Raw genomic sequence first — 15,526 nt, 5'->3', positions numbered from 1 at the left:
GCATTCTTCAACACCTGCAGCCAGCCTCTGTGTTTTTATTTTATGGTATTGATTGTTTGTCACAGCTAGATACAGGTGAACCCTGCATGGAGTCAGCACTCGATGGCCACCTCAGTGGTTTCTCATGCTAATTATTAAAGTGCTTTAGTCCCCTTGCAGCAAGACAGCCATGTGGCTTTTTGTGTTGAACAACATACTGTAGAGCTGGCCTGAACGTTAATGGTACAAGAATCGGATACTCAAAAGTTTCTATACCTAAACTGTCAAACAGGGAAAACAAGACACAAACACAAGTGCAAGAAGAAGAAAGTGTGTAAGCAAAGATGAAACGTGACAGTGATCTGTTTGGAAATGAATGAATATACATTGGGGCCAAGTGTAGAACAGCAGAAAGTACTTCTGAACACTGTGGGGAAAAGTAAAGCATAAAGCAGGTGGTTCACATCAGTCCTGTCACTTTTTGAAGAAGTAAATCTTAATCTGTGTTTGGAGATGTCAAGGGATTTTTCAGTCCTGTTGAAGTTCCACTCCAGAAGAGCCGAAAGAGAAAAGTAGTGTCATTTTCCCAAAAAGCATCTCCTCATTCGCAAATTAAGTTTTCTTTTTTAATCCCATGAGTCCCAAGCTGTAGACTTACAAATGTGTGGAGTATTTAGAGTTTTCCAATATGCAGAGTTGCACACTTTAGAGGCCACAAGAGTGCAGGGCACACTAACATGAAATACTGGTACTGAATGGAGATTAAACAATAGGAGGATAATATATCATCCTTCCAAAGGATCAAGCTGTCGGCTACATACAGCTGATAACTTACGAAATCAGTGGGTTTTTACTGAACCTGCTGTGGTGATTGGGTTGTTGCTGCATGCAAATTATATTTACAAAAATCTACACACTTGTATGTAGTTGCAAATCTCTCCAAAGATTCGCCTTGGAGAGATTTGCAGTAGGAATCAAGAGTAATATCTGCAGGCAAGCAAGCTGATAGGCTGACTGGCTAACAAGCCGCCTGACCCCCCGTGTATGAACGAATGTGGCGAGCCCTGAAACGCAGGTGTACGAGCTGTAGTTCAGCAGGTGTGGGAACTGTCGAGGGCAGCGAGTCTATATGAGAGCTGGTATCAGCAGTGTAGAGTTTACGGGTGTGTATATGTTTGTAGTACTGAACAGTCTCAGCAGTGAACGCATCGAGCTACAGTAAGGACTGAGGGGAAAACGTGTCAGTCACCAAGCGTACTGTTGCTTGCTAAACTTTGCCACACACTAAGTGAATTTGTTACACTATTCAGAATTATAATGCCTCCATTTATATGGCTGACAGTTTGCTAACATATACAGCAGAGTTGGTGGGAGAAGCTTTTGTCAGCGTCAAACTTTAGAGTGTGAGGGTATGGCTTTGTCCCGGAGGGAGTACATACGAGTGTGAACTTGATTTGTATCAACTTTGCGAAGAGTGCTTGTGAAAAAGTGCTTACTCTCCTGCTGTATGTTCAAAACTGCAAAAAAAAAAGAAAAAAAAGAAAGGTCAGATCTGTGCTGTGAAGGCTTATTGAGTTTATGTTTCTTCTTTTCAGAAATGACACATTTTATATAACAGTAGTGTCCCTGGCGGTACTCAGGTTCTGTCAACAAATGTTTGCAGTGGACCATCACTGTCTTCCTTTTTTTTTTAGTCTGCACTCTGACTTTTTCATTTTCTCAGTCTCTTCCATGCATTTCATGAACTATTCATATCCACTTTTAGGAGTTAATTGGATGAGATGTGGGGCGTGCTGACCAAAAGACAAATAATAGCGGTCCATCTGTACTGAAAGGCATATGCATACTTGATAATGATGTTTTTATTCTTTTATTCTGTCACCGTGTCTGCAGTCTGCAGCTTTAAAGCCCCTGATCATCTGTCTACAGTTTGATAATCCCAGCTCTTGCCTTAATGGAACAGCATTTGTTTAAGTGTTCTACAGCTTTAATTACCTATTCTGGAAGAATCTCATGGATTAGTTTGGGTGACGACTGCTATATTAAAAGGAAAAATGTTGCAGCTGAAAACTGTGCTTTGGAAAACATGGAAAGAAAATGATGCTGTGGCTCAAAATCTGTTCTTCTGATTTGAACTATTCTGGATGTTCTAAGACTTTTTCTTACAACATCAGGATACAGTATGCATGCATGAGCAATAACTGTTGCTCCTTCAATACACTTAGACGGTTTGCTGCAACACCCTTACTGGGTCTGGTATAACCACGGAAGCTAATGTTAGAAACCTTTAGTTAAATACTACTGTATAACAGACATTATAGTCAGTTGTCTCACTTGGTAACAACCCCTTGCAAACCCCTGACTAACGTGTACAATCTGTGTTGTGTTTGTTGGTCGATTGGATCTATTTTTTTTAATGAGGTCTCCATATTTTCAACTCTCAGTAATTACATTTGTATGTTAGTAGTAGTACTAGAACTGGTGGGACTGAAGGCCAAGGCTATAAAAAAAATAAAACCCAAGTTGTTGTTGAGATCCAAAGTCATGGCGTCACATCTGGAATAGGTCTCTGTTTCTCTGGTTTCTGTAGCTCAGTGCAGTCTCTTGTTCAACATTTCATCAGTCTCTCCAAAAAAATTCTTGTTCCTGGGGTTTACTTTCCATGTTCTAAGACAGATCTGCATCCACGACAGGCGCTATAAATATACCTGCTATAACACATTTAAAACTCTGTGATTTTGTCAGCACAGAAAAACCTATAGCTTCTATTTAAAAAACTACAAGTGCACTGACACAGGAATTTCCCTCATTGTAACTTGGTTTCATCCATATCCATAAAATTAACCAAAGCTCTTGCCTAAAGTCATTTTCCGGCTTTCTAGTTATAACCTCTGTTGTCTAAACACAACAGAAAAACACCCACGACCCCTCAACTCGCCTGTTCTGTGGAGACGTGATGTTTCGCTGTCAAACTTCTAACTCTGAAAAGAGCGACACAGCGTACTGTTTGGAAAGGCGCTCTTCCAAAGCTGTATTTTTAGTCATCAGCGTAGTGATTAGCATAGTTCTTAATGGGATTTTGAATGAGGTTTTATTATTTCTGGAACCGAGCCTGGTTTTACTGTGGCTTTCTATATTTCTTATCCTTTAAAGATGGTGCAAGAGAGAGTGTTAAACCTCCACAGAGGTCCTTCTATGGTACAAATGGTACAAGCCCACTTAAGTATTTTCCACTGCTATACAGTACAAACACTTTGAGTGCATAATAAGGATGAAAGTGAAACACTGTAAGAAGGTACAAAAACATGATGGAATATAATGTCCAGAAAGTTTAAAAATGCAGACCTCAACAAAAACGAGTTGTTTGTTAACTTCCTGTGTCTTCAGAAGCCAACAAAACACCTTTTCTTTCACTGTGAGTCAGTGTGAGACAGACATCAGTCCAACACATCAGTCAGTCAGTCAGTCAGGGCAGCCAACCAGTCAGTCAGTGTTTCATCTGTTCAGTCGGCCAGGAGTGATCCATCCAGCCTGGCAGGCAGCAGCAGCAGCAGCAGCAGAACATATAAATGATACATACTGTACAAGTGAAGGCTTTAGAAGTATCAAGCTCTCCAGTTCCTCTGGGGACTAGACAACTCATTTTCTCTCTCCTTCTCTCACTTTTGTTGTCTTTAAGACAACTTACTCCAACTGCACTACTCTACCTTTGCTCCACTCTTATTCTGCACCATATAGAGAAGTGGTTTTTTTTTTTTTTTTTTTTTTTTTTTTTTTTAGGTTTAAAGGCAGTGAGTATAACATTCATTGATTTCTTTTGTTAAATCCTGTCAATTGAGTTCAATATTCTAATTTTCTATAATCTTAGATGTCATATTCTAGATCATATATTGTAGAAATCCATTTTCCACTCAAAGTTCACTGGGCTCATTCTGTCATGTTGCTCGGCTTTCTCTCCTCGGCTGCCACCCCTATTTATTTAATCACTTTCAGTGGAAAACGTCCTCTCTCTTGTCCGTATGCTTGTGTTCACACACACTTCCTCTCAGCTTCCTCTCTCTGCTGAGCCGTTGAAAAACACTGACTGCGTTGCTGATTATGTGCCCCAGCAGAAGGTGCAGTATACTGTGGTGACTATAGCAACTTATGAGTTATAGCCCTGCAAGGGAGCCTGGAGCTGGAACACACTCAAAGGACGGGCGGGGGGAGGGTGTGTCTTCTGTCAGTGGTGTACTAGAGGAGGTGACACTGCACTATGTGTGAGTGTGGGTGGGTACAGGGTGCAGCATTGCTTTGTAGGTCCCAGGTAAAAACATGTCTCCCCACCTCAGTTCACAGTAATGTAGGCTTTATTTTTATATGACAAAGTGTTATGATGATTTTTGAGACATATCCGTCCACCTCCTGCTTACACCACTTTTTTTTTTTCCTCTACCTCTTGTTTTGGTCTCAACCAACATCCGGCTTTAGCTGCTGGATGTTCCACTTTCTCTCTTGCAGTGTTGGGTGACACAGTATCTGTGTGGGTCCATTATTGTGAACATGCCAGTCACATTACACAGTGTGATTTGGTTCACTGTTCATATAAAACCATGATAACATTCGGCAACAATCAACAAAAGTTGATTTCAGTACAGCTTCCTTCTACAATATTTATCATTGTGTGCCAAGTGCTGTTAGATATCCTTTGAATAATACATAATATACCTTCTATACTGTTCTCCAGGAACACACTGAGCCATGCTGATGCACTCAGCTCCATATGCTACAGTAGATCCAACTTTGACCTCAGACTGTTGTACTTGTGGAAGTGGAAGTAAGCACCCAGAGTAGGAAGGCTGGATGAGAGAGAGGGAACTTTTGATGATCTAACTGGGTGGTAAAGCACAAAGACGAGTACTGAAACCAACAACTGAACAACATCACCTGACTCCTCTCCTCTCCTCTCACCTACTAGGACTGGAGTATACCGCACTGGACACAGCAGATGGTGTTCAGGAGGAGGGAGGAAAGAAAAATACTTTGCAGTTGTGGCATAATGAAAATACAAACTTAATCATCATCACGCTGTGGGAGTTTGCTGCCGTCAGTTTCAAAAGAAAAAAAAAAAATTTTGTCGCTGCATTACCGTGCAAAAAAATCGGAACATGAATGACACACACACACACAGACAGTGAGAGGGAGAGTGTCGGACAAAAGGTGAGCACAATTTGCCGATCTTACCCCTTCCATTCATCTATCCCTCCCTTTATCACCCCCCTGCATCGTCCCCTCTGTTCGCTCTGTCATGCTCTGTCCCTTCTGTGCACTTGCCTTTGTCTGGGTCCAGCCAGAGTCTGGCGGCCACAGACAAAAGAATGCCGCCTGTCATGGAGAAAGAGCAAAGGTTTTGGCTCTCTGGAGGGGAGGTGGGGGTCGAAGGGGGGGGGGGGGGGGTGGGGGGGCTGGGTCTCAGGGTTGGAAAGGCATTGTAAAAGCTGCGGCTGTCCATTGTTGTTTCTGGGCTCACTCCTGATCCGACACCTACCTCACCCATCTCCTCTGTCCCCGATTTCCTTCTCCTTGTCTGTCCACTTTTACCCTGGACCTCTGTCTTTCAGCAGAGTGAGGGATGGGAATGTAGAAAAAGGGCTAAATGCAACAGATGTCTGACGTGAAGCTGTTTATCGGCATGGCTGCTTCGAGCTCGGTGGCGTATCACGCTGTCTGCTCCTGCTCTTGCGGTGCTGGTTGTCAGTACCCCACAGGAGGTGCTGGTGCCTCCTGTGAAGGTGCAAATTTTGGAAAAGTTCAGTGTTATTGCCCCAGTGCCTTCCTACACTCTGCTGGTACATTAAGACTGACATGAAGTGGAGGATAGATTCTGTAGTTGGTGTTTCTCTGTTTTTGAGTGATGTAACGTTGTGTCATTGTGTGGAAAGAAGCAGAGTACACTTACACAAGTACTGTACCTAAGTACCACATTAAGATACCTGTAAAGTATTAGTACACTTGAATATTTTCATTGTGTTACTTTACACTACTGTGCTACTACATTTCAGAGAGTAAATATTAAGTATGAGTCAATTTTTTAACTAACTAACTTTTATGGCTTGTGACCCTTGTGCAGAAAGCTCTGTCTACTTGGTACCTTCACATTTTAAAGAGAGATTTCTTCTCTAAACTTCTAAGATGGGTCCATTTAGATAACTGCTCAAAGTAAAATAATTTAATATTTTACAAAAAAAAGAAAGAAAAAGCACCAGTTATAGAAAAGACTGAGTATAAATTTGGGTTGGAGAAGATTATTTTTCTTCTTTCCTGTCCCATTATTCATCTCACACTTTTATTTTGTCATCCATTAGAGGGAACCAACTGCTAAACTGGAAATGACTGGACTAAACTACTTAACTGTTATGAAGTAGTTAAAACTATCTTCACCTCAGCTTTCTACAGAAGCAAAATGCTGCTTTGATGCTTAAGTAACAATCCAATAATTTTATAATAATAGTCAAAGTAATATATCAGTAACAGAGAATCAGAACCAGTACTTATGACATTTTAAGTACATTTTGTTGATGATGTCTGTAATTTTTGAGTATTTAAGAAAAAAAAAGATTTCACATTTAATTTGTATAAATCTTCAGTTCTGTAAATACTACATAGATCCAAGTACAATGCATCTACGAAAGAAAAAAAAATGAAACCACAGTCTCACTGTCTCAAAATAAAATGAACTGAATCAGGTCGCACCATAAAGCCTTTGTCCTCGGACAGTGATGATTGAAAACCTTAACATTTATTATTTATTATGAGATAATTTTAATAATTGTGAGATAGTAAGTCATAATTATAAGATGTAAGAGTCATGATTATGAGATATATTTACCACATTTTTTTTCTTTTGTAAATGTAATGCATTTCTGTATATGAAAAAGTAATCTTAACTGGGGTCAGTATCTTACTAGTTGGAGCAGCTGCATCATGGTAACGAATGAACTTGAAAGAAAGACAAAGTCTTGTGATGTCTAAAAAAACAAAAAAACAAAACACCATATAGAAGTCATTTTACTTTGACAAGGTTACAGAAACACAACTTCCTGCTTTCAGTGTTCAGTTGTGTAACAGTTTTGGGAAATCCTGGTCAGATGTCAGTCAGCCTGTTGTCAAATGACCGGCAGCTCTCAGAGACTGAGACTCAAAGTTCAAGCCGTGACTCAGCCTGTCTGTGATTTGACTGGAGAAATACAAAACCAGAGCTGGCAACTCACGTCCAACTGTAGTTGATCTGCTCTCTGTTTGAATGATTAATAGAATATCGAACGTGAAGCTGTTGCCGTACAATTACAGTTTTCAGAAATAAGATGCCTGCTGTGTCGGGACGTGGGATGCAACACGTGGAGCAGAGGCCAAAGGTTTCAGATTTTAATCGACTTAAAGATTCTCACATCCCTAAACTTTAGTCTGTTGCTTCTGCATATTTTGCTCTTTTGCTACGAGTGTTGCTATGCAGCAGTCTGGGGACAAATTGATTATTCAGTCTGGAGCCCAGACAGCCAATTGTCTCCTGCTTTGCTTTGATTCACTGAAATGTCACTCTGACTGATGCCACCGTTGATAATTTCCTCAATGACACAGTAAACACTCAATATTTACTAAGGCTGAATAGGCACTGGCTAAATCTGATTCAAATGGTAATATTTATATCAAAGTGCTCTGGGAAATAACGGCCTGGTACATACTGTGGCATGCAAATGGAAAAAAAAAAAACTCTCTTCTCTGTTTAGTAGTTAGGAAGGAAACCTGGTTTCTGTAGCTTTGAACTGACAGAGGAACCAGTTTAAAGAGCCACTTTGATAACTGGGTTTGCTGCATTGTTACAGATCATTACAAACCTCTCATCATCAACCTTAATCCGCAGCTTTAGAACAAACCAGGTAATGTACATTACAGATAGTAAATTTCACATTTTTATTTAATATTATAGGGTATATGGTATAAATACTTAAGAGTTGGGATTAAGTGGTGATTTTGAAATGTCTCTCACAGCAGAGTCTGCGTGCTGTGTGTCCGGTCACTGCATGCACTGTAGTTTCTCTGTTATACCAGCAGATGGGGAAAGGAAACGTCTTTATGGGATGAATGAAAGAATGTGCAGCAGCATAGTGGGAGATGATTGCAGGGCTCACAGCCTCTGCTGTCAGCGATCGCCGGTTTGCTGTTATTTGATGAGACCAAATTTTTGTCGGTGTGGTTCACGTCGAAAGTGAGGATATGGAAATCTTTAGAAAAGTATCGGTGCTTTTCGTTTTTCTGTAATTTCTGTAATTCAGCTGCAGTTACAGGTGTTTTTTTTTTCGTATGTTTTCAGTGAAGAAAAAATAGAATTAACATGTAATTTGCTTTCGTTTTAAAAGTAAAAGACTGTAAATACTTTGTTGAACGGGGTCTCTACAAAACATTTTCGATTTTTACAGGTGAAGAAATTGTTTTCTTTGTTTTTTTTGTTTACATCTGCATATATTTAGCTTTATTTTAAATGTAAAACCAAATGACAATTAAAGGCTTCATAACTTACTAATTAAAATTCTGACAAAAAGTAAATGGCTAATTTAGTAAATTGCAACAGTCTACAAACTTCTTTCTAAACATTTAAAGAGCAGCACTGACTAAAAATAAAGTTTTTACAATAAAGAGTTGCATTATATTGGCTATGAAATAGACTCGATATGATAAACAACACTGTAATTGTCATATATTCACTATTTCCTAATGTCCCTAATTAAACCAAAATTTGAGTCAACTTCTTAAAGTATTTTTGATTATTATTTGATTTAAATCTTGCATTAATTCTTAAGTTACGCAAGCAGATAGACGACAAAATCATTTTCTGGTCTTTTTCCTTTGATTTTAAAAAGCATCAAACCCCAGATACACAGTCAAAAAAAAAAGAAGAAGAAGAAATGTGGATTTTAGATTTATTAATCTCTCTCCATATTTTTAAAGAATTGGAAATAACAGAGGCCACATGACTGATGCAGGTCCAGTTACACCCGGTGTGATTTCAGGTTGATGATGGACGTGGCACATGCCGTCAGTCGTATGTAGATGATGTTTAAGGTTGATTTAAATAGCTTCGGCTGGACGGAGGGTCGGGGGACGGTGGTGGGGGAGGCAGGGAGGGGAGTTTGGAATCAAGTTACTGTGATACTTAAGAAACGCTCTATACAGCTACAGGATAAGCGACACACACACACACACACACACACACACACTCACACTCTCACTCACTCACTCACACACACACTCCCTCCCTGAAAGGAGTGTCTCCGGGAGATGATTTCCTTCCCTGCGCGTCGTCCCCCTCGCATCCCCCCACCCCCCTCCCCACCCCCACCCCCTTCGCTGCTACGCAGTGTAAACACAGTGTTCCAGAGGAATGTTGGACTCCCTGACCTCCACTGCAGTTCACTCGGTTCAGCCTGGCCGCGCTGTGCTCCGGCATCAGCAGCAGCACCACCCACCTCCCCTCCCCCTCACCCCCAAGAGCCCCTTCTCTCCACTCACTCTATATTTCCCCCGCCTCGCCTCACTCCTTCTCCTCGTCTCGCCTCTCCTCCTCCTCCTCCCCTTCTTTTTTTCCTTTTTTTCCTCACCCCCTTTTTCTTTTCTTTACTTCCCCATCTCCCAGCTCCGCCATCCTCTCCCCCTCTTTTTTTTTCCTTCCCCTTGTTCCCTCCTGTTTTTATTTTCTCCTTACTCACTCACTGTCCCCCTTTATTTCTTTTGAATCATCTTTTGGGTTAATTGACTCTAACTTTACGAACACACACTCAGTGAGGTGCAGACCACTGTGAGCTTCAGTGGAAGCAAAGAATCTTTCACATCTTTTACTTAAGGAAAATTAGCAACACTGTAGATTTGCTAATGTAAGCAAAGTCCTGCAATCACAATTAGTAAAAAAAAGTAATGCTAATCATACACTATATCATCTGACTTTTATTACTGATGTATTGCATGTAAGCATTATTCATGTATTTTAATGTTGCAGGTTGAGGTAGGGTTCATTTTTAACTGCTGTGCTTGGAAATACTCAAAGTAAAAGTCCCTGAAAAGCGTACTTAGCTTCCGAGTAAAAATCCATCTAAATGAAAACACACTTCACAGCTCTTCTCCAGTGCATCGTGTTTTGTTCACTTCCTCCAACTCAAAAAATAGCAGAACATAAGTCCATTAAGACGTGAAAAAGATACCTATCCAGTTGCAGCACTTGTCATGGAAATGGATCATTCAGCCTCTTAATTTAAGTGTACAGAAACTGAGTGGATATGTTTGTCAGAGAGGTGAGATGATTTACAGTTACTCCTCAAGAGCAAGGCATCATCCTTGATTTCTAAATCTGTTACTTTAAGGCTGAGAGGGTGAAACGAGGAATTTCTGTATTATTGGGAGTCCACTGGATTATATTTACTCTCAAAGACCAGAAGGTTTTTTTTTTTTTTTTAGATCAGCTGGATGTGTTAAAACCAGCCACTGATTGACTGTGAAATTAATTAGGGTTATCCACACACTAAATATCACTTGGTTTGAAATATAGTTGTTTTGACCTAGTGTTACACTTAACAAGCTCAAGTTATTCCTTAAAGCAGCCGAGTGGTTCGGACACATACCACATGGGTGTAATGCACAGAGCAGTGGGTCCCTGGTTTGACTCCCAGACAGCTGGACCCTACTCTGTCTCCTCACATGAAAAAGAAAAAAAAGCCAATAAAAAAAAAACAAAACTCAAATTTATTAGGACGTTTTAAACAATCATCATCAAAAAGTGACAGGTAAGTAAGTAAGCGTTCACAACAACAGTGTATGGTTCCAGTGGGGACTGGGTAAAGTTAACCCAGTATTGGGTTGGTACTACAGTGACTCAAATTTTGACTTGTACTGAAAAGGGGAAATATGATCCTGTAGCCCCTGGAGGAGTTGAGACTAAAAGATTGTGTGTGTGTTTTTTTTTTAAAGGATGATTATCTTGTTTTGTAAATTTGGTATTCATAGTGATCTACAGGTCACATGACTGATCAATGGACTGTGTGCAAGGGCACAACCTCAAATTGAATTTGACTTGTGTAGAAAATGGCCACTCATCGGCCCAGAGTTCAGTCTTCATTTTGTCTGTTCCTTCATGGCTTTAAAAAAAAAAAAAAGCAACAACAAAATATCATCTTTTTTTATTTCTGAGTATTTTATCTGAAACTTTTCTGTCCTCCTCCTCTTCCTCATCATCATCTGCTTCACCAGCCTGACTTAACTCTCTCTCTCGTCATCTTCCATCCAGTAACATTAACCTGTGCTGGAGCTCTTCCCTGTCTGTGCGTCTGTCTGCTGCCTCCTCCATCTTGCCTTCTGCTCAGTGGTTTGAGACCATCCCTATGTTCGCCCCAGCTGTTTTTATCTGCTTACATAAATCCTGCTGGCCGCGCAATCAGCCAGTTCCTATATATGTAATTATGTATTCGTTTTCATTTAGATTGTGATCCCTGCACTGTTTCTGCGAGCATGGGAGGATCATCAGTTACTCGGGCTGTGTAAATGCTGCAGACAGATGATGGAAACGATGCTGGTGGAGGAACACGTGGTCGCTTTGCTCATTATGCTGACAGGAAAGAGGAACTTGGCTGACCTCTGCTGGGCTCTGACAGGCAGTGTTGCAGATGTTGATCTGTTAATGATTTGACCCAGGATGTATATGTATTCTCAAGGCTTCCTCTGGCTCCTATTAACCGCAGCACGGCTTTGGGAGAGTCACTGGTGCACCCCGCTGTTGGGGTATCAGCTGGGGTACCAGTTCAACAACAGTAAATCTGTGATAAAACAAAGAAATGCTCACATATCCTCAGATTACAAACTCCTATGCAAATAAATATTCTGACCTGATTTTGGTGACTGTTAATGTATAATTAGACAGTGTAATGATCGACTCTGTAGCAGCCAAAACAACAGTGGCAAGAGGTGAAAGCTTAAAAATACGTTTTTGCACATTTTCCAAATGGGATTTTATATGTGGAACTCCATCACAGACCAGAAGAAAGAGAGCAGAATCTGAACTGAGGGACTTAACCGAGGGAGGAAAAGAAGAATGATGGAGGGAGAGCAAGTGAGCGAGCGTGTGAATGAGTGAGAGAGGGAAGCAGATGGCTGGAAATATAGCCTTCTAAATTATTCAACTAGGCTGGAGTCTGGAGATAGATAGATGGATAGGAGCTGGCATGGACACTTTTATTAGGATTCCGAGAGCTGTGAGGAGAGTGGTTCAAAACACCGTGATTGCCTTTTGAGACTAAGAAAAGTAATTGCATCAGGTCTGGGAACAGCTATTTGCTGGAGGAATTAAATCTAAGTCTTAAATTAAACTGTGAAATAAGGACAGATCTCTGCGTGTACCAAACTTGTGAAGCATAAAAATAAGTTTTAGCCTTCTTTAGATGTGATTGTCACAACTGCAGTATTTTTAGAGTACCCTAATTATTCATTTTCGCCAATACCGCCTCCGTATAAGGGGATTCGGGACGCCGTGTGTTGGCTGAAAAAAATGCCGGGAGCCTGAGCATCCCAGCTGCCATCGACGGTTTGGGTTTCAGAACTAGTTGTCTTAACAGTGAGATCGAATAAAAATGAAAAACTGCTAAGAGGGGAAATGACCCGGTTCGTAAAATAAGATTTGTGGTAGGCATATGTAGTAAAGGTCTGCTGTGGGAAGTCCAGGGGTCCTTGAGTGGGTTCCAAGGTGTCCGATCATACTGAGGAATGGACGGAGTCCACTATAATTCACCAGAATGTCCTCCTTTAAAGAGGATGTAGGAATGAAACTACTCTAACAGAAATGTCCAATCTTAACGCTGTTGTAGACATGGACCTGAATATTTGCATTGAAAACCTTTATTTGAAGTAAAACAGGTGTTGTTTGCTTTATTTCCCCCTCGGTTCCACATGTAGAGACAGTAAATACGCTCTCTCCGTGTTCTATTTTTCCATTTAGCTTTGTGCATCATATATGACTCTCCCAGATTCATAGACACTCACATACACAGATGCACACATAGTCCTGAGTGGAGGGCTCCGGGGAAATAGAGCAGAGAGGAAACTACGTGCCTTCGCCAAGCAAGGGCTGTCTGGTGTCATGGCAACCGGTGCAGATTACCCCACCCTCCATCAGTCAGAGAGAGAGAGAGAGGGAGAGAGGAGAGGAGGGGAATGAGGGATGGGCACACACACGCTTAAACGCATACACGTCTGGAGACACACATGAAATAGTTACACAACATGCAAAATGCTCTTATAGGGTTTTAAATTATTTAATATTCAAAATAATCAGCTTATATATGAAAACTGTTGCTTGTCAGCTTATTAAAATCTAAAATGCCGTTTTCTGCAATGGCAATGTTTGTCTGCAGCCGCAGTAGTGAACACACACACGCACGCACACACGCACACACACAAAAAAACCCTGACTCGACAGGTAAGCACAAGGTGGCAGAGAGAAAGAAAATGAGGAAGGCGGGAGGGAAGTGGAAGGCGAACGCTGATGAGAGTGGTGCAGGGAGAGGCTGAGATGTGTGAAGGGGCCGTAAACCTATAGTAGCGCTGAATGCGTCTGGGGGATATACCGTTATTAAAAGCGGTATAGGTTAACCAGAGAGCAGCTTTACTGTGGAGGTGGACAGTTTGCAACGTGCTAACACGTTTCACGCTTCCAGAGCCCCAGCGAGGTGAATTTAGCTGGAGATATTGTTGTGTATGTGTGTGAAGGTTAGTGCTGCAGCCTGAGAGAGGAGGGATGCTTGGCAGGAGGAGAGCAGAGGCAGTGATGCATGGACGAGCTGACACCGAGAGAGAGGGAAGAGACGGGAAAGAAGAGGAGAAGAGATAATATTAGAGCCTGCATGAGGGTATGAAAGGATAGTTGCAGATTTTGGTAGCAGAAAAAAAAAAAAAAAGAAGGCGAGACAGATAGGGTGTGGAGGAGATAAATGGCATCATCATGAGGAGAGGAGAAAGAAGAGAGAGGAGAGAGAGGGAGGGAGAGGAAGGAGTGAGGAAGGAGGAGGGGGGAGGGAGGCTGAGGTCGTTTGAGGACATTGAATCCTAAATTGACTGCGGCACAGCCATCGTCCACAGTTACATCACAGCTGAGCTCAAACTCAGGATGAACCTCTCTCTCTCTCTCTGCCCACCTTAAAGCGCCTCACAGCCAACTTTTGGTTGTATGGCAATTAAGCAGAGTAGACTGAGCGTGTGCGATGGGGTGTATCACGTTTTAATGGGATACGTTGGGGCAGGATCCCACCGAAAACCGTTTTCTTCCTTGGTCTTTGTGCTGCAGTCATCAGCAGCTACATGGTCGTAATCAGCCTCATTAAGGCTCTTGTATATATTGTAAACAAGGCACCACACTCATTTGAACGGCTGCGTGTCCTCCGCAGAGGAGCGGTCTGTGATTAGAAATCAGTTAGCATCACCGCCATGAATTATCAAAGTCGTCAAACGCCTGTGACTCTGAACATGAGTAATAATATTTCTTATTAGGACTAAATGTCCTGCTCTTTGTCAGCAGCTCCACTCCTGTATCTTCACACACTCAGACTGGGAGCTGCCCACTACAGCCACAGTCTGCACTGCTGGGTGTTCAGAGTCTGGCTGAAGGGCACCTTGAAAGCACATGTCAACGTATAGAAGTGTACTAATACACCGTCCTGACTCAAACTTACATCCAATTTGGGGATTTAAACCTCAGCCGTGAGCTCACTTGTCTTCACCTGTAATCTTAAAATAATTCCTCTTGAAGCCTTATTTCCCTTCAGTGGTTTGCTATCTTTAATCTCAAGGAGGCAGCAGAGAATGTCTATCTCTGGTTTTTGCGTTCAATAGCAAGGGATGCACCTGATATCGATTCCAGTATCTCAGCTCAAGGTGCTGATCCAGTAGCAGCACTGGCTTCTCCCCAGATTCTGTGTAGCTCACTGTGTGGAACACACTGGGATCTTTTTATGTAAGTCAAGATGTTGTAATGACACTGAAAAGGAAACTGTATTTAGCTGCAGATGAGTCACATATGGCTGATACACAGCGCGCTTAATAAAGTAATAAAATACAAATAAAGGATCAAAGTGTCCCTATGTCTTTGCAGCTATCAATCTCGTCTCACAGCTTTACCCCATTTACACTTTTTACTAACATTCAGTTTGTATCTGGATATCTCATGATATCACTTTAGGAAAAGTGCATATTAGTTCAGTTGTGAACGCACACACACCACACATTGCGATCGAAATGCTAGCATCCGGAGGCGATCTGGCTCCCAGTGTGATCAGATCTTAGCTTTGCTAGGTGTAAATGTGATCTGTGGTCGCATTTCTTACGACAAACAACCTGAAAGGTCACATAACTCTCAGGGCTCTTGGTTCCTTTTAATCCCCCATGACTCCGCCATTGTCTGTTTTTTAAGCTGGAATACTACACAACCACAGATTTGCTATCTGCTAATCTGGTTCAACACAATCATTCAAAAAAAATA

At 41.5% G+C, this 15,526-nt stretch overlaps 1 long non-coding RNA gene across 3 annotated transcripts in view; it reads left to right on the top strand.

Moving 5' to 3' along the window:
• LOC121187776 overlaps nt 1-15,526 on the top strand; it is a 99,115-nt gene that overhangs the window by 22,713 nt on the left and 60,876 nt on the right. The window lies entirely within an intron of this gene.

The sequence above is a fragment of the Toxotes jaculatrix genome, chromosome 9 (assembly GCF_017976425.1).
Source record: "Toxotes jaculatrix isolate fToxJac2 chromosome 9, fToxJac2.pri, whole genome shotgun sequence".
NCBI lineage: Eukaryota > Metazoa > Chordata > Actinopteri > Toxotidae > Toxotes > Toxotes jaculatrix.
Note: the sequence above shows the minus strand (reverse complement) of the source record. Positions and strands in the feature narration are given on the sequence as shown.